Genomic DNA, 24,220 nt, shown 5'->3' on the forward strand with positions numbered 1-24,220 from the left:
GCATGTCCGAAGCGGACCAGGCAAACGCGTCCAGATGCCGTTCAATCACCTTGGCGATCTGGTCTTGGGGATCGACCTCCAGAGATCTTCCGAGCTTGAAAACTTTCCCCCCGATCTCCTTCTCGAGCCACTGCTCGACGGGCTTGGGCCTTGATTCTCTGGCGATCACCGCCTTGGCGATTCCGAGTTCCCTTGCTTCCTCCGGGCGATTCCGCGCCTCTTCTTCCTCCAGGCCAGCATTTCTCTCCCCCAGCTCAGCATCTACCATCTCTACGTCCCTTCCGGCGGCCTCCTCCATTATCGGCGGTCTGGGCTTCACGCCGGGAGGTGGGGTGGTTGTAACATAGCTCACTGATCTTTTATTTTTCAGGCTATTTTCATAGCACTTTTTCGCTTCCTTCTGATCAGACTTTATCGTGATCACCACCCCTTCCATGGACGGCAGCTTCACCTTCATGTGCCGAGTTGATGGAATTGCACCTATCCTGTTAAGAGTGGGTCTTCCCAGCAGGATGTTATATGCTGAAGGGGCGTTTACGATGAGGTACTTGATTTTCTCCATCCTCGACCCAGCCTCATCGGTAAACGTGGTTCTCAGCTCAATGTACCCCCTGACCTCCACCTGGTCGCCAGCGAACCCATACAAGCACCCTCCATAGGGCCTTAGCTGGTCAAGGGGCAATTCCAGCTGCGTGAAAGTCGGCCAGAACATCACGTCCGCCGAACTTCCTTGGTCCACCAGAACTCGGTGGACCTTCCTCCCCGCCGTAATCAACGAAATAACAATGGGATCGTTGTCATGAGGCACAACGTCCCGAAGATCCTGCTTGGTGAACGTAATGTCCACTTCGGGCGAGTGATCTTCAAACATGTCCACTGACATCACCGATCGCGCGTACTTTTTCCTCTGCGATGCGGTGCATCCACCACCTGAGAAACCCCCTGCAATGGTGTGGATCTCCCCATGGATAGGCATCTCGTGTTGCTGGGCTTCTCCCCCTGCCGGCTGGGAACTCGACGCTCCTCCGGTCCTTCTGTCCAGCAGATAGTCGTTTAGGAACCCGCTCTTAACCAGATCGTCGAGCTCGTATCCTAAAGACAAACACGAGTCCAGGTTGTGGCCAAAGCACTGGTGAAACTCGCACCAGACGTCCGGCTTCGACCCTAGCACCTTGTCGCCCACCTTCTCGGGCGCCTTCAACCTAGCAGATATGTTAGGGATAGCAATCAGGTCCGCTAGTCCCATGACGAATTTGTGCTTAGGCGGGCGATTGTATTCCCGGCGTGCTGGTTGTTGGCGTGCCGGCGGTTGGCGCGCTTGGCTTCTCCCCTTATTTCTCCTATCGTAAGGATAGCGAGTCCTTTGGTCCTTTCTGGTCGCCGCTGCCGTTTCCAGCACCCTCTGTGGCTGGATCCTGGTCTGGGCGCGTGGCCTGGCGGGAGCCACGCTGCCTCTATTCTCGGCGACCTCACTCTCGTCGGCGATGTGGGCCACCGCAAGTCGCCTGACTTCAGCAAACGTCGCTGGATGAGCCCTGATCAAGGCTTCGCAGAATGGCCCTGGCTGCACGCCCTTCTTGAAGGCATAAACCAGCATTTCTTCATCCTTGGCCGGCGATCTGACCATTTGTGCTCCGAAGCGATTGAGGTAGTCTCTGAGGGACTCCCCATGGTACTGCCTTATATCAAACACCCTGGGCGGCGTCTTGTTCACAATATACTGCTCGACAAAGATTTTCGAGAATTGTTGAAAATTAGTTATGTGGCCATTAGGCAGGCTCACAAACCACTCCATCGCCGTTCCCTGGAGCGTGCTTACGAACATCTTACGATAGACGGCGTCCGACCCTCCTGACAGCATCATCTGTGTGTGGAACGTGGTCAGATGAGCCTCTGGATCCTCCACGCCAGTAAAAACAACTTTAACCGGGACCACGCTCGTGGGAATTGGCGTGTCGGTAATCGCCTGAACGAAAGGCATTGGGAAAACACGAGGCGGCGTCGACGGTGCCACCTCTTTAGCGGAAGAACGAACCTGCTGCTCCTGGAGAGCTCGACGTAGCTCCTCAGCTACCTTGCTGAGCTCCTCGTTCCTGGCGCGAGAGGCGACCAGGTCTTCATGTATCCTTGCCTGCTCGACGCGCGAGGCTTCTACAGTGGCCTGCAATGAGCGCATCATTTCTGCCATCTGCGCCATGGTCATGGCGGCGTCGCGTTCAGCTGCGGCGGGAGCCACGGGACTGGAACGATTGCTTCTCATCTTTCTCATTAACTTCAGCGAACCACAGGAATACAGCAAATGACACTTCAACCACAATCGAATCAGCGATCAACCGGAGAAAACTCAAGAAACTGCGCAAGAACTTCAAGAACACCGCCAACCTTCGAAGAAAATCGCAGCTTCACCAAAAACCACCGTTTCCCCGGGAACCAAACAACCAAACGAAAGAACTCGAATCCACCGATCGAAAAGCCAAACGAACGGTTTAAGACACAAACTTCACCGAACGAAACTCAAAGAAACCAAGAACGACGGTTGCACCAGCACACAACCGCGCAGAAAACCTCGAAAACCTCCACGAACTCACGCTGTGGATGGGAGCACGTTTTACACGGCCCCACGGTGGGCGCCTGATGATCCTGCCTGTTGACCGGAGCGCTGGAGAATGCCTCGTCAAAGGATCGACGTGCGCGCCGCTTCTCACCTCCGTTCCTCCTCTGGATCTATCTCAAGAACCTGCAAAGAAACGATACGGCGCCGCTGCGGCCGATCGCACTCCGACGCTCAAGTCAGTGACGGTATCACCAAATACTAAGAACTGGAACCGTGCAAATCTCTCTCACAAACAGCTCTGTCACTCGCAAGCGTAAAGTGTATGAACTGAACGTGCGTACCTTAGAAAATCTGTTAGGAACTCTTATATACCTGGTGGTTTTCTCTCTCCTGGCAGTTACAGACTTGGACACGTGGCACGTATCCAACTGTACACGTGCCATCATCTAGGGCTCCCTGACTTGGCGCTGCTTCTACTCTCATTTTGGCTAAGTTACCTATGCATGGTACCGCCCAGTGCATAGCTAACTCAGGAGTGCGATCTCTACTAAAACTGGCGAGGCAGGGCCTTCATACACCTTCCCTGTGGTCTCGCCGGCCGCCTTCATAATCTGCTTCTCCTTCATCTTCGGCGATGTGCTTGTTCTGGCGATCTCCGACTGCCTGGTCGCCTGAGTCTGCATCTGGCGACTTCATCCCCAACCTGGCGATCGCCTATTCTGGTAAGCTGGAGATCGGAACACGCCAACTTAACTATCGGTGACTACACGTGCCTCCCGACTTCCTTCCCAACTGTCAACCTGGCGCCTTGTCAACACGCCTATACGTAGCAGGATGCCACATCATCGCACCCGACCACCAGGGCGGTACATACTTCATTGTTTAACGACACCATGCTGAGGTCGAGATCAGGGAATAGGCATGCGAATTGCTCCCGAGCGGCTTCGAATCCAGCAGTCAGAATCTGAGCAGAATTTAGCTTAAGTTCTTCAAATTGTCCTTGAAGCTCTTCAACCTGTTTCTTGAGCTCCTTGTTCTGCTGCCCCAGCTCTTCAGCTTGTTTCTTGAGCTCCTTGTTCTGCTGCCCCTGCTCTTCAATCTGTTTTTGGAGTTGTTTGTTAGTCTCTTGAGCATGGAGAAGGTCGTCAGTAACCTTCTTGGATTCTGTTCGAGCTTGGGCCAACTCGGCAGCCATCTTTCCTTTCTCCTTGTTTGCCTCGGCGAGATCAGCCATGGCGTCGTCTCTCGCTTTCTCTACTTGCCCAAGTAGCTTCTCGCGGTCGATTGACCTTTGCTCCAGTTTTTGTACCTTATCGGCATTAGCTTGAATGTGAGCCTCCAGGTCGCTCGCCTTGGTGCGCAGAGGCACGATTTTGCTTTCAAGTTCAACTTTTTCTTGGGCAAGTTCATGGACTTTGCGGCGAAGGTCAGCAGCTTCCTTGCGCGCAAGCCTAAGCTCGGTACTTAGGGCATCCTCTACTCGGGAATGTTCCATTGCCGCGAGCGTTAGGCTGAAGGCCACCTTCTCCACCTCAACCTTCATAGTGCTATTCTCGGTCTTGAGGTTGTAAAGATCGTCCTGAAGCCTCCTGGTGGAGCTCTCCACAGCCCTCGTTATGATTGATGGGATATCCTCTGCTATGGTTTTGAGTTTGGCAGTCAGAGGTTCCCACATCCTTGTGACCTCGAGGGAAAGGTTTGCGGCTTGGAGAGGCGCCAGGGGGGCTTGTTGAGGGTTCTCGTCGCCACCTTCCTTAGCAATATTTTCAGTGGTTGTTTCCTGGCGTGGCGACGCAATCGGGGACTCGGTGATTAGGATTGGAGAGGTGTGAGCGACCTCATCCCCGATTGGAACGATTCCTGCAGCTGAAGTGTTGGAAGGAGGGCCCCCTCCTGCTGATATATGTGGTGTAGAGGCGCTCGGGGGGTCCTCCAAGAAATTTGGCTTTGGGGCCTCAGTTGCAGGTGGCGCAGTGGCCAATGGAACTGCTTGGACTGGTGGTGAAGGGGCTTGTGGTGTTGGCGATGAGGGAGGAGGAGCAGGCGTTGATGGGGGTGGTGAGGTTGGAAGAGGGGGTTGAGCAGGTGGAGAAGATGGTGCCACCCTCTTCCTTTTCGTGACGAGGCCATCCTCCGTGACCTCGTCGTCCTCTTCTTCCTCTTGGACGACTTGGGGGGCTTTCCGCTTGGGCCTCTTAAGGACCAGCTTCTTGCGTTGGGTGGGCTCCTTGGGCGGTGATCGCCCATGAATGATGGCCTTCTCGACCACCGAGTTGGGCACCGTCTGGGAACCGGTCGCCAACCCGTGGTTGCGGGCGAGCGCCTTTAAGTCGGCGAGCATGTTCTTACCCAACATGGTGTCTGCATGAAATGAAAGTGCATAAGTTAGCTCAAAGGAGAAAGGGGTAAGTGTACAAGACAATGAGACAGCAAAAACAGGCATATGCAGAAAAGATAAAACCAAAGTCTTGTGTGTGTCGCACAAGACGCCCAGAAACAATATCAGAAGCAATGTCAAGACAAAAGTGTAGCGTCCTAACCTATTTGGAATTCCAACTGGTCCTCAAAGAACTCGAAGGAAATCAGGGTGGGGGTCAAGAATGTTATGTGGGCATCTGCCACCCTCTTCCAGAATAGGCAAAGGTCTCGGTCCAAAGCTCCCAAGCTATCAGGACTTCTGAGCCTCCTGAAGCAGCTCTTGGACTCCTTCTTTCCCTTGTCCACCCAGTACAAGGGGAAACCGTCGAGAAGGGAAGTGTCTTTGTCATTTGCGCGAACCTGGATGAATTTCCCCTTCCAATCCTTGTACGACTGCTGGAAGATGGTGAAAATGGATCTCCCAGCAATGGCATTCAGGCTGACCCACAGGCGATCTCCTGGGTGTTTGGCCTCAAACAGGAATAAAAACACGTCCACTGACGCGGGCAACCCCAGGTGGGCGCACGTTATCTCGAAAGCTCGGACAAACGCCCAGCTGTTGGGGTGAAGCTGGGCGGCAGCGATGTTGAGCTCGGTTAAGAGTTCCCTCTCAAATCGAGTAAGAGGGAACCTGAGTTTGACCTTCTTGAAGAAAGTGGTGTAGACGAAGCAGAAGGGCCCGTCGACGCTCACTTTATCATCGGCGCACACTGGCAAAGCGGCGGGGCAAGGCAGCACCATCATTCTCTCATCGTGCTCCTTGTGAAACGATTGGTGGGCCTCGTCCCCATTGGTCAATCGCAGAACCGCTCCCGCAGTATTCACCGACGAGGTTTCCTTTAAGAGGGTTGGGTTAGCCCATGGGTATAACGTCTTGAAGTCTGGCAGTGGGATGGGGGCTCCTCCAGCGTTTGGTGGAGTCGCCTGGGTCAGAGCGGTTTGGGAAGACGCAGGCCTCACAGCCTGCGAAGAGGGAGCACCACGAACTTGCGTTGAGTCGAGTGCTTGTGAAGGAGGGTTTCGCGCTGATGGAGGGGGGTTCGGGGTGATCTTCGTGCGAGTCATGATAGCAACTGCAAACGAAGAAGAAAGAAAAAAATAATCAGGAGGGTTACAAAGGCTGACTCGATCATGGAAGGAAGGTGAAAAACGAACGAATGTGAGTTCGTTGCGACGATCGACAAAGCCCTAAGTTACGCAGAAGGAGAAATGGAAAAACAGCCCACAGCGTATGCACCAGACAGTTACAGGATGATGCAAATCGGTGAAAATGCAAGGGAACCCAGCAGACGAAGGAAAGTAGTTACCTTTCGATGATTAGGAGAACGTTGAAGGGAGGTGGTGATCTAGAGCGTCGAGGAACGTCGAGAGCTTTCGCAGAAGGAAATGAGAGCGTATGCAAGTGGGAAGAAAGTGATGGAACAGTAGGAGCGTAAGGGGTTTAAGGGTTTTCGAAATGGTTTTGGGAAGCGCTAACGGCAGATGAAGATAGCCGTTGATGAGAGCCACGTGTCGAACGATGCGCGAAGGGTTTGGTGGAGCGTCAGAGCAGCAGAAAGTACTATCGCTTGGAATTCTGCGTCCATGCCACGTAGACCGGTGTTAACGAAGGCTTTTTCAGTCTTTTCGCTAGACAAGTCTTCGCTTAAGACTGGGGGGCTTGTGTACCGCCCTGGTGGTCGGGTGCGATGACGTGGCACCCTGCTACAGTGTAGGCGTGTTGACAAGGCGCCAGGTTGGCAGTTGGGAAGGAAGTCGGGAGGCACGTGTAGTCGCCGATTGTTAAGTTGGCATGTTCCGATCTCCAGCTTACCAGAATAGGCGATCGCCAGGTTGAGGATGAAGTCGCCAGACGCAGACTCAGGCGACCAGGCAGTCGGAGATCGCCAGAACAAGCACATCGCCGAAGATAAAGGAGAAGCAGATTATGAAGGCGGTCGGCGAGACCACAGGGAAGGTGTGTGAAGGCCCTACCTCGCCATTTTCAGTAGAGATCGCACTCCTGAGTTAGCTATGCACTGGGCAGTACCATGCATAGGTAACTTAGCCAAAATGAGAGTAGAAACAGCGCCAAGTCAGGGAGCCTCCGGATGATGGCACGTGTACAGTTGGATACGAGCCACGTGTCCAAGTCTGTAACTGCCAGGAGAGAGAAAACCACCAGGTATATAAGAGTTCTTAACAGATTTTCTAAGGTACGCACGTTCAGTTCATACACTTTACGCTTGCGAGTGACAGAGCTGTTTGTGAGAGAGAGTTTGCACGGTTCCAGTTCTTAGTATTTGGTGATACCGTCATTGACTTGAGCGTCGGAGTGCGATCGGCCGCAGCGGCGCCGTGTCGTTTCTTTGCAGGTTCTTGAGATAGATCCAGAGGAGGAACGGAAGTGAGAAGCGGCGCGCACATCGATCCTTTGACGAGGCATTCTCCAGCGCTCCGGTCAACAGGTAGGATCAGGTCTTAAAAGCGGTTTTCCACTCACCACCCTCCTTGATTCGAATTTGGTGATATCCACTTTTAAGGTCAATTTTGGAGAATAGAGTTGACCCATGCAATTCGTCAAGCATATCATCAAGCCTTGGAATTGGATGCCTATACTTGTTGGTGATGTTGTTGATTGCTCGACAATCACAACACATGCGCCATTTTCCATCTTTTTTTGGCACCAACAAGACAGGTACAGCACAAGGGCTTAGGCTCTTTTGAACCTGATGTGATTCCAATAGCCATATAGAGAAAGGTTCTTGACCTTCTTAGGAATCACCTTGAGTTGGACATTATAGAGGCACTTTTCTTAGAGTTGGATCATTGTTCTAAGAAAAGAACTCACCAAAAACTAGTACCAAATCCCAAACTCATTTGGATGAACCAATTTTAGTCAAATTGAACCGAACAAAAGAGTAAGAAAAGCAAAGGAACAAGATGAATGGACTGAAATATAAAACTGCCGAACCAAAACTCATAAAAAAACAGCAAGAACACCAAACCAAAACTCAAGAACACAAGCTAACAAAAACAATAGAAAGAGAAGAAAGGAAGGAGAAGAGAGTGCTCATGAAGATGGAAGAATGTTGGATGATCTCGCCACTAGAAGTGTGGAATGCTCCTAGATGAGAGTGATGCCGCCACTTGAGGACTCCAATGATCCATCAAGATAAGACTAGAGAAGAAGGCTCAAAGCTCTCCAAAGTTCACTCAAAATTTGAGTAGAGTTTTCTTAGATTAATTCCAATCTGAATTTTACAAAGAGAGCACCTCTATTTATAGCCTAAGGTGCTGAAAAGTAAGCTACACAAATTCAAAAAAACTCCCTCCTAAAAATGATGGAGATCAAGCTCAAGAGGACATGGAGGCCAATCATCAAGCTCAAGAAGAGGTGGAGGCACAAATGGAGGACGCCCATGATGGTCAAAGTCCACCTCAAAGGATTACAAGAAGCATGTTCAAAGCTTTGGGAGCTAGAGGACATTTATTTTCTCTTTTTGTAATTTCTTTAGTTGAAGGTGCTTAGAGGGAAACATTAGAAACCTCTTTTGTTTTAGCATCTTGTAGGTTTTAATTAGGAGCTTTAGGGGGGTGTATTAGTAGATAGGTGTAGGAGTAAGAATGGGAGGTGCCATAGGATGTTTGTTTTAGGCGCCGGTTTCTAGAATAGTTTAGGAGGGAATTTTGAAATGTTTTAGCTTAGTTTTTCAGCACCTTAGGCTATATATAGAGGTGCTCTCTTTGTAAAATTCAGATTGGAATTAATCTAAGAAAACTCTACTCAAATTTTGAGTGATCTTTGGAAAGCTTTTGGAGCCTTCTTCTCTAGTCTTATCTTGATGGATCAATGGAGTCCTCAAGTGGCGGCATCACTCTCATCTAGGAGCATTCCACACTTCTAGTGGCGAGATCATCCATCCTCCTTCCATCTTCATGAGCATTCTCTTCTCCTTCCTTTCTTCTTCTTCAATTGTTCATGTTGCTTTGTGTTCTTGAGTTTTTCAGTTTCGATTTTTCTATTTTCCAGCACTATGTTCTGTTTTTGTTCTTAATTCTGTTCGGTTCATTTGATTAGTTGCTTAATTCTGTTCGGTCATTCCAGCTTTCATTCTCTTTGTTGATTCAAATTGACAATATTTGGTTCATCCAAATGAGTTTGGGATTTGGTACTAATTTTGGTGAGTTCTTGTCTTAGAACAATGATCCAACTCTAAGAAAAGTGCCTCTATATTTTCCAGCTCAAGGTGATTCCTAAGAATGTCAAGAATCTTGTTCTATGTGGCTATTGGAATCACATCATGTGGTATCATGAGTCTTAGGTTCTTCTTGTTTAATTGTTGAGTTGTGTGCACTTTATTTCAAGAGCTCTTTTATTTTTTCATGCAATTTAAGTTTCTGTTTTAGAATTTTAATTGAGTATTCTTGCTGTTTTTCTTTTGCACCAAGTGCTTGTGAAAAGGTTTATGACACTCATAATTCTTATGAGTATGGTTGCTCTTTTGGAATGGCATTATCCTTCCTAGAGTTTACCTTAAGCTTTCTTTCACTTGTTGTTAAAATTTGTGATGTGTCTTTTAATTTTGTAATCATGTCAAGTTTTGTCTTAGTCATGTTATTCCATATTTGTCATTACTTTTAGTAGTACTTTTATTGTTTTGATTGTTTCTTGCTTAGGTGTCATATAATTTTCTGAATTGATGTTGATCCTTTGTGCATTTTCTTTTTAGAATTGAGTTCATACTTGTATTCTAGACCTATACAAGTTCCAATACATCATTTTCTATTATGTCTTTGCTAGTTCATCATTCTGTTTTTTTATTCCTATTAGGATTCCTCTGTTTCTGAAAAGGTGCTTACTGTTTTTCCTAATTGCAATTGATTTACGTACTTTAAAATTCTGAAATTCTGGATTTGAGATATTCAAAGTGTTAGAAAAGAATAGAAAAAAGAATCATTCAAAAATATGAAGTACACAAAAAATGATAAATAAAATAAAAAAAGTGTACATTCCTCCCGAAAAAAATACGGTAATCTGGCAGCGATTTTAAAAAATTTATTTCTCTCAATTGGCTTACTGTTTTTAATTGATTCCAGTGCCATTATTGAGTTAACATCTTGAAGTTTCTGTGGTATAAATTTCATAATCCAGTTCGCTCTACAACGTTCCAGTTAAATCAGTGAATATCAAGCACAGTTTGCATTTTAAAAAAAAAAAAAATTTCCAGTAGCTAAATTTTTTGTTTTCTTCATCTACTCTAATGCTTTTCCTTAGGTATTCTTTTGTGTGCCTACTTTTCTCATTGAGTTCTTTATTTTCTTGATTGTCTTTCATTCTTACTCTTTGAGTTTGTCTTACATATAGTATTCCTTTTGCAATTACCTTTCCTTGCTTATACCTTTTCTTGTTTGTCTTTATTGTTTCTTTGGTTTTGTGGTGGTTAGCTCTTAAGATTGGTGTGCTTGCTTTGACATATTTCATTTGAGGATTCCAAGGCCTCAAGATCAGATTGGTGCAAGAACATTATTTCTTTGAGAGTGATATCTTTTTCAGCCTTAGTTCACTTCGGCAGTTTCATTGCCAAAAGCTCACTGTTTTTGCTAATTTTTAACTTGTTTGCTGTTTTTGTGTGTTGGCTGTTTTTAATTACAAATGGCTGGATTTTCAAGTGATGCATCCTACAAGCAGAATTCTCCTTCCAAAGCTTCAATTCTTGGTGAATTACATGAAGCTCAAAGAACAATTAGACGGTTGGAGGAGAAAATGCAAAAGATGGAGTTCCAACAAGCTAGACCATCTCCTTCTATCCATGATGGACATCATTCTCATAGACCATCTTCAAGAGCTTCTTCAAATGATGTTGGCCGTGAAGATGAGCATAGGAGAAGGAGACCTCCACCCCAAGTCCATGGACAAAGACATCATCATCAAGGAGAAAGAAATCACTACGGCAATGGCTTCTATCATGATGCAAAGTCCAAGCTTCCTTCGGTCAAGCTACCTTGTTTTAATGGTTCTAGTGATCCAAATGTATATTTAGATTGGGAGGCTAAGTGTGAACAAATTTTTGAGATCCATGAGATCCAAGATGAGCATAAGCTCAAGCTAGCCACCCTAGAGTTTAGTGATTATGCCATGAAATGGTGGCATGGAATTGTAAAGGACATTATCTATCACAAGGGTCCTCCCGTGGACTCTTGGAACTCTTTAAAGGATCATATGCGCGCTAGGTTTGTGCCCCCACATTTTAGGAAAGACCTCATGTTGAGACTCCAACGGTTTCAACAAGGCACGCTAAATGTGGATGAATATTATAAGGAGCTTGAGACGCTTGTGCTTAAAATTGAATTAGAAGAAAGTGAAGAAGCCATGGTTGCTAGGTTTGTGAGTGGTCTTAGGAAGGATATTCAAGACATTGTTGAGTTACAAGAGTATTCATCATTGGGCTCTTTAGTTCATCTTGCAATGAAGGTGGAAGCCCAACTTGCTAAGAAAAACTCTTTTAAAAATGCTTCGAATGATGGATACTACTCCAAGTCTTGGAGAAACAAAACTTCTTTTTCTAAACATCCTTCCAAAGATTCTTCTTTCAAACCCAAGGAATCTAAGCCATCTACTTCTAGACCTAAGTCTCCCACTAGAACATCTAACACTAAATGCTTTAAATGTATGGGTTATGGTCATATTGCTGCAAATTGTCCTTCCAAACGAAGTATGTACATGCATGAGGGCATTGTAGTTAGTGAGCATGATTCGGATTCTCCAAAGCATTCATTGCATTCTCATGCATCTAGTGAGGAAGAGAGCGAATGTCCACTTGAAGGGGATTTGTTAGTTGTGAGAAGACTTCTTGGACAAGTTTCACAACCTTTTGATGAAAGTCAAAGGGAAAATATTTTCCATACAAGATGTCTTATTCAAAACAACATTTGTTCCTTGATAGTGGATGGGGGTAGTTGTGCAAATGTGGCTAGTACAAGAGTAGTAGATAAGCTTGGATTGCCTACTATCTCTCATACAAAGCCCTACAAATTACAATGGCTTAGTGAAGTAGGAGAAATAATTGTTAATAAACAAGTCCTCATCCATTTCTCCATTGGAAAATACAAAGATGAGGTATTATGTGATGTTGTGCCCATGGAAGCCACTCATGTTCTTTTGGGAAGGCCTTGGCAATTTGATAGAAAAGTTTTACATGATGGCTTTACCAACAAACTATCTTTTGAATTCCATGGTCACAAGGTTACTTTAAAGTCTCTCTCTCCAGGAGAAGTCCATGAGGACCAAGTTATCATGAAGAAAAAGAGGGAGAGTGAAAAAGATAAAAAAGATAAAAAAGATAAGAGTTCTAAGCCTACACTCCTTGTGTGTAGGCGTGACATTGAAAGGGAAATAGTGGCTCATCATCCTCTTTTCTTAGCCATCCCTAGAACTCTTAGAGTAGAATCACTTGTTGATAGTCCTCATTGCTTGGAAAATTTGGTAGAAGAGTTCAAAGATGTGTTTCAAGATCCTCCAAATGGACTTCCACCTTTGAGAGGGATTGAGCACCAAATTGATTTGATACCGGGCTCTTCTTTACCAAATCGTCCAGCATATGATGTGATTCCAGAATTTGCGCCTAAAACAAAGCATGAGGAAGGTGTGATCCCTTCTCTCACTTTGGCACCTCCTTATTTACTCCTACACCTATCTACTAACACACCCCCCCTAAGACTCTTAACTAAAGACTAAAAGATGCTTTAACAATAGAGGTTTCTAATGTTTCCCTCTAAGCACCTTTCTAAATAATATTTATTTAAAACTTGGCTTTGCCCTTCATGGGATGGTCTTTGGGCTTTTGTGGGCTTTGGCCTTCTTGGGCTTGGGCTTGGGCTTTATCTTTTGCAAAGACTAACAAGAAAAAATTTAAATGTGAAGGCAAATGATCTTGTTCTTCATTATAAAAAGCCACCTTTAGTTGATTCTGATCAGAACCCAACCCTTCTCCAACAAGTCTTGAACTTGTGATTCTATCTCCTTAGTTTCCTCGGGGTTGGTTCTATAAGCAGGCCTATTTGGTAGGCTTGCCCCCGGGATAAAGTCAATTTGATGTTCTATTCCCCTTAGAGGAGGAAGCCCAATGGGTCCTTCTTGTGAGAATAGATCTTCAAATTCACTCAAAAGATTTTCGATTTGAGGAGGTAATTTCATAAGTTCACTACTTGTGGCAGTGCATGTAAGTGCTCCTTTACACAAGATAAGGCTTGGTTGTTCAAAACAAGAAGCAAGTTTTCAAAGACGTTTTCAAGAGGCTTTGCTTGTTGACCAACCTTGTGGGAAGGAACACTCTTCTCCCACGCCTTCCTATCCCTAAGGATTTTCTCTTTTTCTAGCGCTCTTTTTTTTTTTGTTTTCCTCATCCCTCTTTTGCTTCATTTGTATTTGGTCTTTTACCACTTGAGAATGTGGTAAAGGACTAAGTACAAACTTTTTATACTTATGGGTGAAGGAAATTTCGTTAGTGAGACCATCATGCAAGGGTGATTGTTGAGGGTTCTCCTAATCATAAGCAATTCTCCCTCTAGTGGGGCTACCCTCTCATCCTCTCCCCCTTCCTCTCTCTCACTAGGCTCATCCTCGCCACTAGTGTACTCATCTACACCTTTAAGAAACAAAGTCCTTTGGTTTGGACATTGTGCTTGCACATGCCCCCTACCATAGCACTTAAAACACTTAACATCTCTAGCTCGGATGGGTGGGGTTGAGGTTTCTTTGGTGAAGGGCTTGGTAGGCTCTTTTGGTTTTTCCTTGGATGTACTACCCTCCCTTCTAAACTCTTTCTTGGGATAAAAGCTAGAATAGGGGCTCACCTTTTGACTTGAGGTTTTGCGCAAGTTTTGTTGCTCAACTTTAATGCAAAGTTGAACCAAATCATTCAAGTCTTGATAAGGTAAGAGCTCTACTCTATCTCTTATCTCAAGTGATAGGCCACTAAGGAACCTAGCTATGGTGGTTTCCTCCTCTTCTCTAATGGATGCTCTCATCATGTAGAGCTCCATTTTTTGCCTATACTCTTCCACACTCATGTTCTTTTGTTGGAGTCTTTGGAGCTTGTCCATCAACTCCCTATGGTAGTAGGAAGGTATATGTCGACGTCTTAGGGCTCCCCTAAGGTCATTCCAATATGTAATGGAAGGTTCCCTATGAAGACGTCTATCTCTTTCGAGAGAGGTCCACCAATACATGGCATTGCTTTGGAAACTAAGGGTTGCTAAGGGTACCTTCCTCTCTTCACTCACCCTATGGCAAGCAAAGAGTTTCTCTACTTTCATCTCCCAATCTAGGTAGGCCTCTACATCTTCCTTACCATAGAAATGGGGTAGGTCTACCCTTACTTCCTTTGGCACCTCTTGTTCCCTTTGCCTAGTTCTTCTAGGGGGTGGTTGGTAATAATCATTGATTCTACGACTTCCCTCCCCTAGAGACTCAATACTTTGAGATGCATGAGTAGGCGCTTTTTTTTATTTTTGTGTTTTTTGTGACTTCTCTTCTTGAGCTTTAGCCAACTCATTGATTTTGTTCTCATTCTCCAATTGTCTAAAAGAGATTAATTGTACCGCTTGGGATACTTCTTTTAAAAGAGTTTTCAAAGATTTTACTTCACTTTCTATAGACTTTGGAGAGTGAGAAGAAGAAGACATGGCTAAAACTTTGTGTATATAGGTGTTTTACTTTGAGAAAGTTTAGGAAAGTTAAAGAAGGTAGTTTTCCAGGTAAGGGAGGTGAGTCACAAAGGACTACTTAAGTACCAAGCCTTTTCCTTGCCAAAAACTATCCCCCAATATCTTCACACAAGACTTTCTCTTAGTGAAACACTTAGAACACAAATAAGTTGAGAAATAAATGCAAGAAAACAATGCAAGCTAACTATGCAATCAAAGCTAGTCGGTTTAGCACACAAATTAAACAAAATTAAACATGCAAAACGTAGCTATGAAAGCAAAAGAAAAGCAATTACAAACAAGTAACAATTACTAATCAAGAATGCTATACTATTCGGCCCTAGGTGAGGCTTCTTGGACACTTTGAGCCCTTGAAGACACACTCACCGTCTAAACGTAATTAACAAGATAATTAACAATAAACCAAGTTGCAAAGGAAATAAGAGAACTCCCTTTGTTGATCCTCTTTTGGTTTGTGCACTTCCTTGTTGTCTTTGCTTGTTGTTCTTCCAAGTGTTTGTAGTGTTTTCTCAAGAATGTTTGTTTCGGCTTTGGCCTTGTCTTCTCCTTAGAATGATGGTCTTTAATTCTCCAATTTCCAGCACCTAGCAAAGGGCTAAACCTTAACCAAATCAAGTTCCCATTCACATAAGCACCAAAGAAGAATTAAATTCCAGCACCCAAATTAGAGGTCAAAGAACAAAAGCAAGAAACAAATTTAATTGAATAAAAACAGTACCACCAAAAGGATTTATATTGTGACAACTAGAAAGAGAGTCAATTAAGTAAAGTGTACCGCCCTGGTGGTCGGGTATGATGACGTGGCACCCTGCTACAGTGTAGGCGTGTTGACAAGGCGCCAGGTTGGCAGTTAGGAAGGAAGTCGGGAGGCACGTGTAGTCGCCGATTGTTAAGTTGGCGTGTTCCGATCTCCAGCTTACCAGAATAGGCGATCGCCAGGTTGAGGATGAAGTCGCCAGATGCAGACTCAGGCGACCAAGCAGTCGGAGATCGCCAGAATACGCACATCGCCGAAGATAAAGGAGAAGCAGATTACGAAGGCGGCCGGCGAGACCACAGGGAAGGTGTATGAAGGCCCTAACTCGCCAGTTCCAGTAGAGATCGCACTCCTGAGTTAGCTATGCACTGGGCAGTACCATGCATAGGTAACTTAGCCAAAATGAGAGTAGAAGCAGCGCCAAGTCAGGGAGCCTCCAGATGATGGCACGTGTACAGTTGGATACGAGCCACGTGTCCAAATCTGTAACTGCCAGGAGAGAGAAAATCACCAGGTATATAAGAGCTCTTAACGAACTTTCTGAGGTACGCACGTTCAGTTCATACACTTTACGCTTGCGAGAGACAGGGCTGTTGTGAGAGAGAGTTTTTGCACGGTTCTAGTTCTTAGTATTTGGTGATACCGTCACTGACTTGAGCGTCGGAGTGCGATCGGCCGCAGCGGCGCCGTGTCGTTTCTTTGCAGGTTCTTGAAGTAGATCCAGAGGAGGAACGAAGGTGATAAGCGGTGCGCACGTCGATCCTTTGACGAGGCATTCTCCAGCGCTCCGGTCAACAGGCAGGATCATCAGGCGCCCACCGTGGGGCCGTGTAAAACGTGCTCCCATCCACAGCGTGAGTTCGTGGAAGTTTTCGAGGTTTTCTGCGCGGTTGTGTGCTGGTGCAACCGTCGTGTGCAGTTTCTTTGAGTTTCGTTCGGTGAGTTCGTGTTTTGTACCGTTTGTTTGGCTTTCAATCGGTGGAGTGAGGTCTTTTGTTGCTTGTGCGTAATCTGTCTGGGGGAAGTTCGAGTTCTTTTGTGGTTTTCTGCGAAGGTTTGCGGTGTTCGTGGTTTCTTGGGCAGTTTCTTGAGTTTTCTCCGATTGATCGCTGTTTCGATCGTGGTTGAAGTGTTGTTTGTTGTATTCTTGTGGTTCACTGAAGTTGATGAGAAAGATGAGAAGCAATCGTTCCAGTCCTGTGGCTCCCGTCGCTGCTGAAGGCGACGCCGCCATGACCATGGCGCAGATGGCGGAAATGATGCGCTCGTTGCAGGCAACCGTGGAAGCCTCGCGCGTAGAGCAGGCAAGGATACATGAGGACCTGGTCGCCTCTCGCGCCAGGAACGAGGAGCTCAGCAAGGTAGCTGAGGAGCTGCGTCGAGCTCTTCAGGAGCAGCAGGGACGTTCTTCTGCTGAAGAGGTGGCACCGTCGACGCCACCTCGTGTGTTCCCAATGCCTTTTATTCAGGCGATTACCGACACGCCAATTCCCACGAGCGTGGTTCCGGTTAAAGCTGTCTTTACCGGCGTGGATGATCCAGAAGCTCATCTGACCACGTTCCACACACAGATGATGCTGTCGGGAGGGTCGGACGCCGTCTACTGTAAGATGTTCGTGAGCACGCTCCAGGGAACGACGATGGAGTGGTTTGTGAGCCTTCCTAATGGCCACATAACCAATTTTCAACAGTTCTCGAAAATCTTTGTCGAGCAGTACATTGTGAATAAGGCACCACCCAGGGTGTCCTATGATCTGTTTGATATAAGGCAGTACCATGGGGAGTCCCTCAGAGACTACCTCAATCGCTTCGGAGCGCAGATGGTCAGATCGCCGGCTAAGGATGAAGAAATGCTGGTCTATGCCTTCAAGAAGGGCATGCAGCCAGGGCCATTCTGCGAGGCCTTGATCAGGGCTCATCCAGCGACGTTTGCTGAAGTCAGGTGACTTGCGGTGGCCCACATCGCCGACGAGAGTGAAGTCGCCGAGAAGAGAGGCAGCGTGGCTCCCGCCAGGCCACGCGCCCAGACCAGGATCCAGCCACAGAGGGTGCTGGAAACGGCGGCGGCGGCCAGAAAAGACCAAAGGACTCGCTATCCTTACGATAGGAGAAATAAGGGAAGAAGCCAAGCGCGCCAACCACCAGCACGCCAACAACCAGCACGCCGAGAGTACAATCGCCCGCCTAAGCACAAATTCGTCATGGGACTAGCGGACCTGATCGCTATCCCTAACACATCTGCTAGGTTGAAGGCGCTCGAGAAGGTGGGCGACAAGGTGCTGGGGTCAAAACCGGACGTTTGGTGCGAGTTCCACCAGTGCTTTGGCCACAACCTGGACTCGTGTTTGTCTTTAGGATACCAGCTCGACGATCTGGTTAAGAGCGGGTTCCTAAACGACTATCTGCTAGACAGGAGGACTGGAGGAGCGTCGAGTTCCCAGCCAGCAGCTGGAGAAGCCCAACAACACGAGATGCCTATCCATGGGGAAATCCACACCATTGCAGGGGGTTTCTCAGGTGGTGGATGCACCGCATCGCAGAGGAAAAAGTATGCGCGATCGGTGATGTCAGTAGACATGTTTGAAGATCACTCGCCGGAAGTGGACATTACGTTCACCAAGCAGGATCTTCGGGACGTTGTGCCTCATGACAACGATCCCATTGTTATTTCGTTGATCACGACGGGGAGGAAGGTCCACAGAGTTCTGGTGGACCAAGGAAGCTCGGCAGACGTGATGTTCTGGCCGACTTTCACGCAGCTGGAACTGCCCCTTGACCAGCTAAGGCCCTATGGAGGATGCTTGTATGGGTTCGCTGGCGACCAGGTGGAGGTCAGGGGATACATTGAGCTCAGAACCACGTTTACAGATGAGGCTGGGTCGAGGACGGAGAAAATCAAGTACCTCATCGTAAACGCCCCCTCAGCGTATAACATCCTGTTGGGGAGGCCCACTCTTAACAGGATAGGCGCCATTCCATCGACTAGGCACATGAAGGTGAAGCTGCCGTCAATGGAAGGGGTGGTGATCACGATAAAGTCCGATCAGAAAGAAGCGAAAAGGTGCTATGAGAATAGCCTGAAAAATAAAAGATCAGTGAGCTATGTTACAACCACCCCACCTCCCGGTGTGAAGCCCAGACCGCCGGTAACAGAGGAGGCCGCTGGAAGGGATGTAGAGATGGTAGACGCAGAGCTGGGGGAGAGGAATGCTGGCCCGGAGGAGGAAGAGGCGCGGAATCGCCCCGAGGAAGCGAGAGAACTGGGAATCGCCAAGGCGGTTATCGCCAGAGAATCCAGGCCCAAACCCGTCGAGCAGTGGCTCGAAAAGGAGATCGGAGGGAAAATCTTCAAGCTGGGAAGATCTCTGGAAGTCGATCTTCAAGACCAGATCGCCAAGGTGATTGAGCGGCATCTGGACGCGTTTGCATGGTCCGCCTCGGACATGCCCGGGATTGATCCCGACTTTCTGTGCCATCATCTGGCGATGGACAACATGGTGAGGCCAGTGCGAAAAAGGAGAAGGAAATTCAACGAGGAGAGGAGGCAGGCGATCAGGGACGAGACCCAGAAACTCCTCGCTGCGGGCCACATCAGGGAAGTCCAGTACCCTGAATGGTTGGCGAATGTCGTGCTGGTGAAGAAGAGCAACGGGAAATGGCGCATGTGCGTCGATTTCACCGATCTGAATAAAGCTTGCCCAAAGGATTCATATCCTTTACCAAGCATTGATGCCCTGGTTGATAGTGCTGCAGGGTGCAAGCTGCTGAGCTTCCTGGATGCCTTCTCGGGCTATAATCAGATCAAGATGCATCCCATGGATGAAGAGAAAACAGCCTTCATGACGGAGAGGTCGTGCTACTGCTATAAGGTGATGCCCTTTGGGCTGAAGAACGCGGGGGCCACGTACCAGAGGCTGATGGATCGAGTACTTGCACCAATGCTGGGAAGGAACGTGCAAGCTTACGTCGATGACATGGTCGTGACCTCGCAGGAGAAGAGCAAGCACGTTGCAGACTTGGAAGAATTGTTCACGACGATCGCCAAGTTCAAGTTGAAGCTTAACCCGGAGAAATGCATTTTCGGCGTGGAGGCTGGAAAATTTTTGGGTTTTCTCTTGACTGAAAGAGGAATAGAAGCTAACCCGGACAAGTGTGCCGCCATCTTGGCGATGAGAAGCCCGGCTACAGTGAAAGAGGTCCAGCAGCTAACAGGTCGGATGGCAGCCCTATCTCGCTTCGTGTCAGCTAGCGGGGAAAGGGGGCATCCCTATTTTCAGTGTCTGCGGCGCAATAACAAGTTCGCTTGGACGAAAGAGTACGAGGAAGCTTTCGTCAAGCTGAAGGAGTATCTGGCGAGCCCGCCGGTTCTGTGCAAACCACTGGCGGGGATTCCTCTCAGGTTGTACTTCGCCGTGACTGAGAGGGCGGTGAGTGCGGTGCTCGCCCAGGATCAAGATCAGGCTCAGAAGCCTATTTATTTCGTGAGCAAGGTGTTGCAGGGCCCAGAAACGAGATATCAGGCCCTGGAGAAGGCTGCGCTGGCTGTGGTGTTTTCGGCGAGGAGGTTGCGCCACTACTTCCACAGTTTCACAATACTGGTAATGACTGACCTGCCCATCCAGAAGGTCTTGAAGAAACCTGACGTTGCGGGAAGAATGGTGAAGTGGGCAGTAGAGTTGTCAGAATTTGACATTAAATATGAGCCCCGAGGCCCGATCAAGGGGCAAATCTTTGCAGATTTTGTAGTCGAGCTCTCATCAGAGGCGACGCGAGTTGAAGGAGATGATTTCCGTTGGGTACTCTCGGTGGATGGATCGTCGAACCAGCAGGGCAGCGGTGCTGGAGTCATACTGGAAGGACCCAACGGCGTGCTGATCGAACAGTCGTTGAGATTTGCCTTCAAAGCCAGCAACAATCAAGCAGAGTACGAGGCGCTGATCGCCGGGATTCTGCTGGCCAAGGAGATGGGAGCTAGGGTGCTAATGGCTAAGAGTGACTCGCTGCTAGTCACAGGGTAAGTAACAGGCGAGTTCCAGGCTAAAGATCCACAAATGGCGGCCTACTTGGCGTATGTGCAGGAATTGAAGAGTTCCTTTGCCTCTTTTGAAGTGGTACATGTGCCCCGAGAACAGAATGCCCGAGCTGACTTGCTTGCTAAGCTCGCCAGCTCAGGCAAGGGGGGTGGGCAGAGGACGGTGATTCAAGAAACTCTGAAGACGCCGAGGGCATTTGTAGCAGATCACCTGGTCCTTCAGATAAGCAAGTCGACGGAGAGAGCAGCGAGAAGCCATAAGTCTTTGACGCAGGAAACTCTGAGATCGCCGAGAATCAGAGCATGCCGAGGAGAGAAGGTGGATGTGATGCAGGTTTGCGCCACCCATGAGCCAGACACTTGGATAACGCAATACAAGCGGTGCTTGGCGGATGGTCTCCTCCCGCTGGATCCAACAGAAGCCAGGAAGGAAAAGAAAAATTCTAGCAAATACACGTTGATTGATGGCGATTTGTACAGGTTTGGGTTCACTCACCCACTCCTGGAATGTATACACGGCGAGAAGTGCACGAGAGTTATGGCAGAGCTCCACGAAGGAATATGTGGAAGTCACGTCGGGGGTCGAGCTCTGGCCGCGAGGACTCTCCGTGCAGGCTACTATTGGCCATCCATGAGAAAAGATTGCAAGAGGTATGCCCAGTGCTGCAAACAATGCCAGCAGCACGCCGATTGGCACAAGGCACCTCCCGAGGAGTTGAAGTCGATCTATAGCCCTTGGCCGTTTCATACTTGGGGAATCGACATCCTGGGACCTTTCCCACTGGCGATCAGGCAAATGAAGTACTTGGTGGTGGCGATTGAGTAATTCACTAAGTGGATCGAAGCAGAACCAGTGGCCCAGATCACCGCGCACAAGATCGAAGGGTTTGTGTGGAAGAACATTGTGTGCCGGTTTGGAGTGCCTAAGCGCCTGGTGTCAGATAATGGGACGCAGTTTGCAAGCCACCTGTTGAAGAAGCTTTGTGAAGGGGTTGGAATTCAGCAAGTGTTTGCATCCGTCGAGCACCCTCAGACGAATGGCCAGGTGGAGTCAGCTAATCGGGTGTTGTTGAGAGGTTTGAAGAGAAGGCTTGAGAAAGCCAAGGGAAGTTGGGCTGAGGAGGTGCCCCGTATAGTCTGGGCGTACCACACCACCGAGCAGTCAGGAACCCATGAGACCCCGTTTAGCTTGGTCTATGGGTGCGACGCCATGATTCCGGTGGAGATCCAGGAGAGCTCGCCGAGATTCCAGAACTTCGTAGAGGAAGACTCGAATGAAGAGAGAAGGCTGAACCTGGATCTGCTAGATGAGGTCAGGGAGGAGGCGAGGCTGAAGGCTGAGGCGGTGAAGAGAAGGGTCGAGCGAAGGTACAACTCAAAGGTGATGCCAAGGCAGTTTAGAGAAGGCGATCTGGTGATGAGGAAGGCCCACCAGTACGAGATGGAGAATAAACTATCACCCAAGTGGACTGGACCGTTCAGAATAACCGAGGCGCTCGGGAACGGGGCCTACCGCTTAGAGACGCTGGAAGGAGGAGCGATCCCTCGTACCTGGAACGCCACACATCTGAAGTTGTACTATAGTTGAGAGCTTTGTAAGTAAAGACAAACACAAATGTTATATTACAATGTCTCTGTTAAAACAGTTTCAAGGAGGCACTCTTTTTTCCCTAAGGAGGGTTTTTAACGAGGCCACCCAATAAAAGAAGAGTTTTCGAAGTATAAGGTGTTTCCAGATTGCATATGTGCTATTTTCGAAAGTTTCGAAGAAAGACCTTGTCATTTGTACATGACTTAAGGCAAGAAAAGATATATCGCGTGCTTTCTAAAAAGTTCCAAGTCCTCATCGTCTTTCAGCGATTGGAGGCACCAGTTAAGTTTTAAAGTCCTCATCGTCTTTCGGCGATCGGAGGCACCAGATGAAAGACCTCAACGCCCTCGCGTGTTTTGAGGCAAGATGAAGTCCTCCTCGCCGTCCAGCGAGTGCAGGCGAGAAAGAGGAAAATTCCTCCGTGTTTCTGGGAGCGAGAAGATGTAACTCCTGGGGAAATGTCGAGGCAAGTTAAAAGACCTCCTCACCGTTGAGCGAGCGCAGGCGAGAAAGAGAAAGGTCCTCAGTGCATCCAGGGGGAAGGAGATGTACGCCCTGGGCAAGTTGAGGCACCATATAAAGTCCTTATCGCCGTTGTGCGAACTAAGGCCCATTAAAGACCTCCTCGCCATTGAGCGAGCGCAGGCGAGAGAAAGAAGAGGTCCTCAGTGCATCCAGGGGGGAGGAGATGTACACCCTGGGCAAGTTGAGGCACCAGACAAAGTCCTTCTCGCCGTCGAGCGAGTTAAGGCCATTTAAAGTCCTTCTCGCCGATGAGCGAGTTCAGGCGAGCGAAAGTCCTTCTCGCCGATGAGCGAGTTCAGGCGAGTCAAAAGACCTTCTCACTTACGTGCGAGCATAGGCAAGATAAAATCCTTCTCGTCTCGAACGAGTTCAGGTATAGCGAAGAGGGTGGAAGAAACCTGAAAGGTGGCTAAGGTAGGTTCGAAGAGAACGCCTAGCCAGCCGGTCTTTTGTTTTGAAGTCCAGGAAGGCAAGGGGAGATTCCAAAGGGCGTTTCTACCCTAGATAAAGAAACGATTGCCAAAGCAGGAAGCTAGAAAAAGTTGATGTCACCAAGGGGTCTTGGCAATCGGGAAAAGTTCAAATGACGGCGAAAAGGTTGAAAGACTTGTCTGATAAAGCAGGTCGAGTGGAACGTTGTTCGAGCCAATGATTAAGTTACAGTTCGTTGCTTGAAGGGTATTTCTGTAACGAGGTTAGTTGCCTTGAGGGTGCAAGTTGTTTAAGGTGATTTTTGCTTAAGTTTGAATTGGCTCGAGGCGGTTACGTCAAAGGTCGCGTTTGCAAAATCGCTAAGTTAAATCTGACAAAGGTAAGCATACAAAGAAGGCTAAAGCGCTTAAAAGAAGTCAAGTGAGAGAATATCCAAGTTCAGCAGTTGAAATAAGTATCTGTTCAAAACGCATATGCAGAAGTTTTTACAAGGTAAATACAAGTGAATCTATAAAGAAGATGATGGGGTGGAGTTGGTTGAGTCTTCGGCAGGAACGACCTTTCCATCCACTACTTCATTGTTTAACGACACCATGCTGAGGTCGAGATCAGGGAATAGGCATGCGAATTGCTCACGAGCGGCTTCGAATCCAGCAGTCAGAATCTGAGCAGAATTTAGCTTAAGTTCTTCAAACTGCCCTTGAAGTCCTTCGACCTGTTCCTTGAGCTCCTTGTTCTGCTGCCCCTGCTCTTCAACCTGTTTTTGGAGTTGTTTGTTGGTCTCTTGAGCATGGAGAAGGTCGTCAGTAACCTTCTTGGATTCTGTTTGAGCTTGGGCCAACTCGGCAGCCATCTTCCCTTTCTCCTTGTTTGCCTCGGCGAGATCAGCCATGGCGTCGTCCCTCGCTTTTTCAACTTGCCCAAGTAGCTTCTCGTGGTCAATCGACCTCTGCTCTAGCTTTTGCACCCTGGCGGCGTCAGCTTGAATGTGAGCCTCCAGGTCGCTCGCCTTGGTGCGCAGAGGCACGATCTTGCTTTCTAGTTCAACTTTCTCTTGGGCAAGTTCGTGGACTTTGCGGCGAAGGTCGGCAGCTTCCTTGCGCGCCAGCCTAAGCTCGGTACTTAGGGCATCCTCTACTCGGGAGTGCTCCATTTCCGCGAGCGTTAGGCTGAATGACACCTTCTCCACCTCAACCTTCATAG

The sequence above is a fragment of the Phaseolus vulgaris genome, chromosome 5 (genome assembly GCF_000499845.2).
Source record: "Phaseolus vulgaris cultivar G19833 chromosome 5, P. vulgaris v2.0, whole genome shotgun sequence".
Taxonomy (NCBI): domain Eukaryota; kingdom Viridiplantae; phylum Streptophyta; class Magnoliopsida; order Fabales; family Fabaceae; genus Phaseolus; species Phaseolus vulgaris.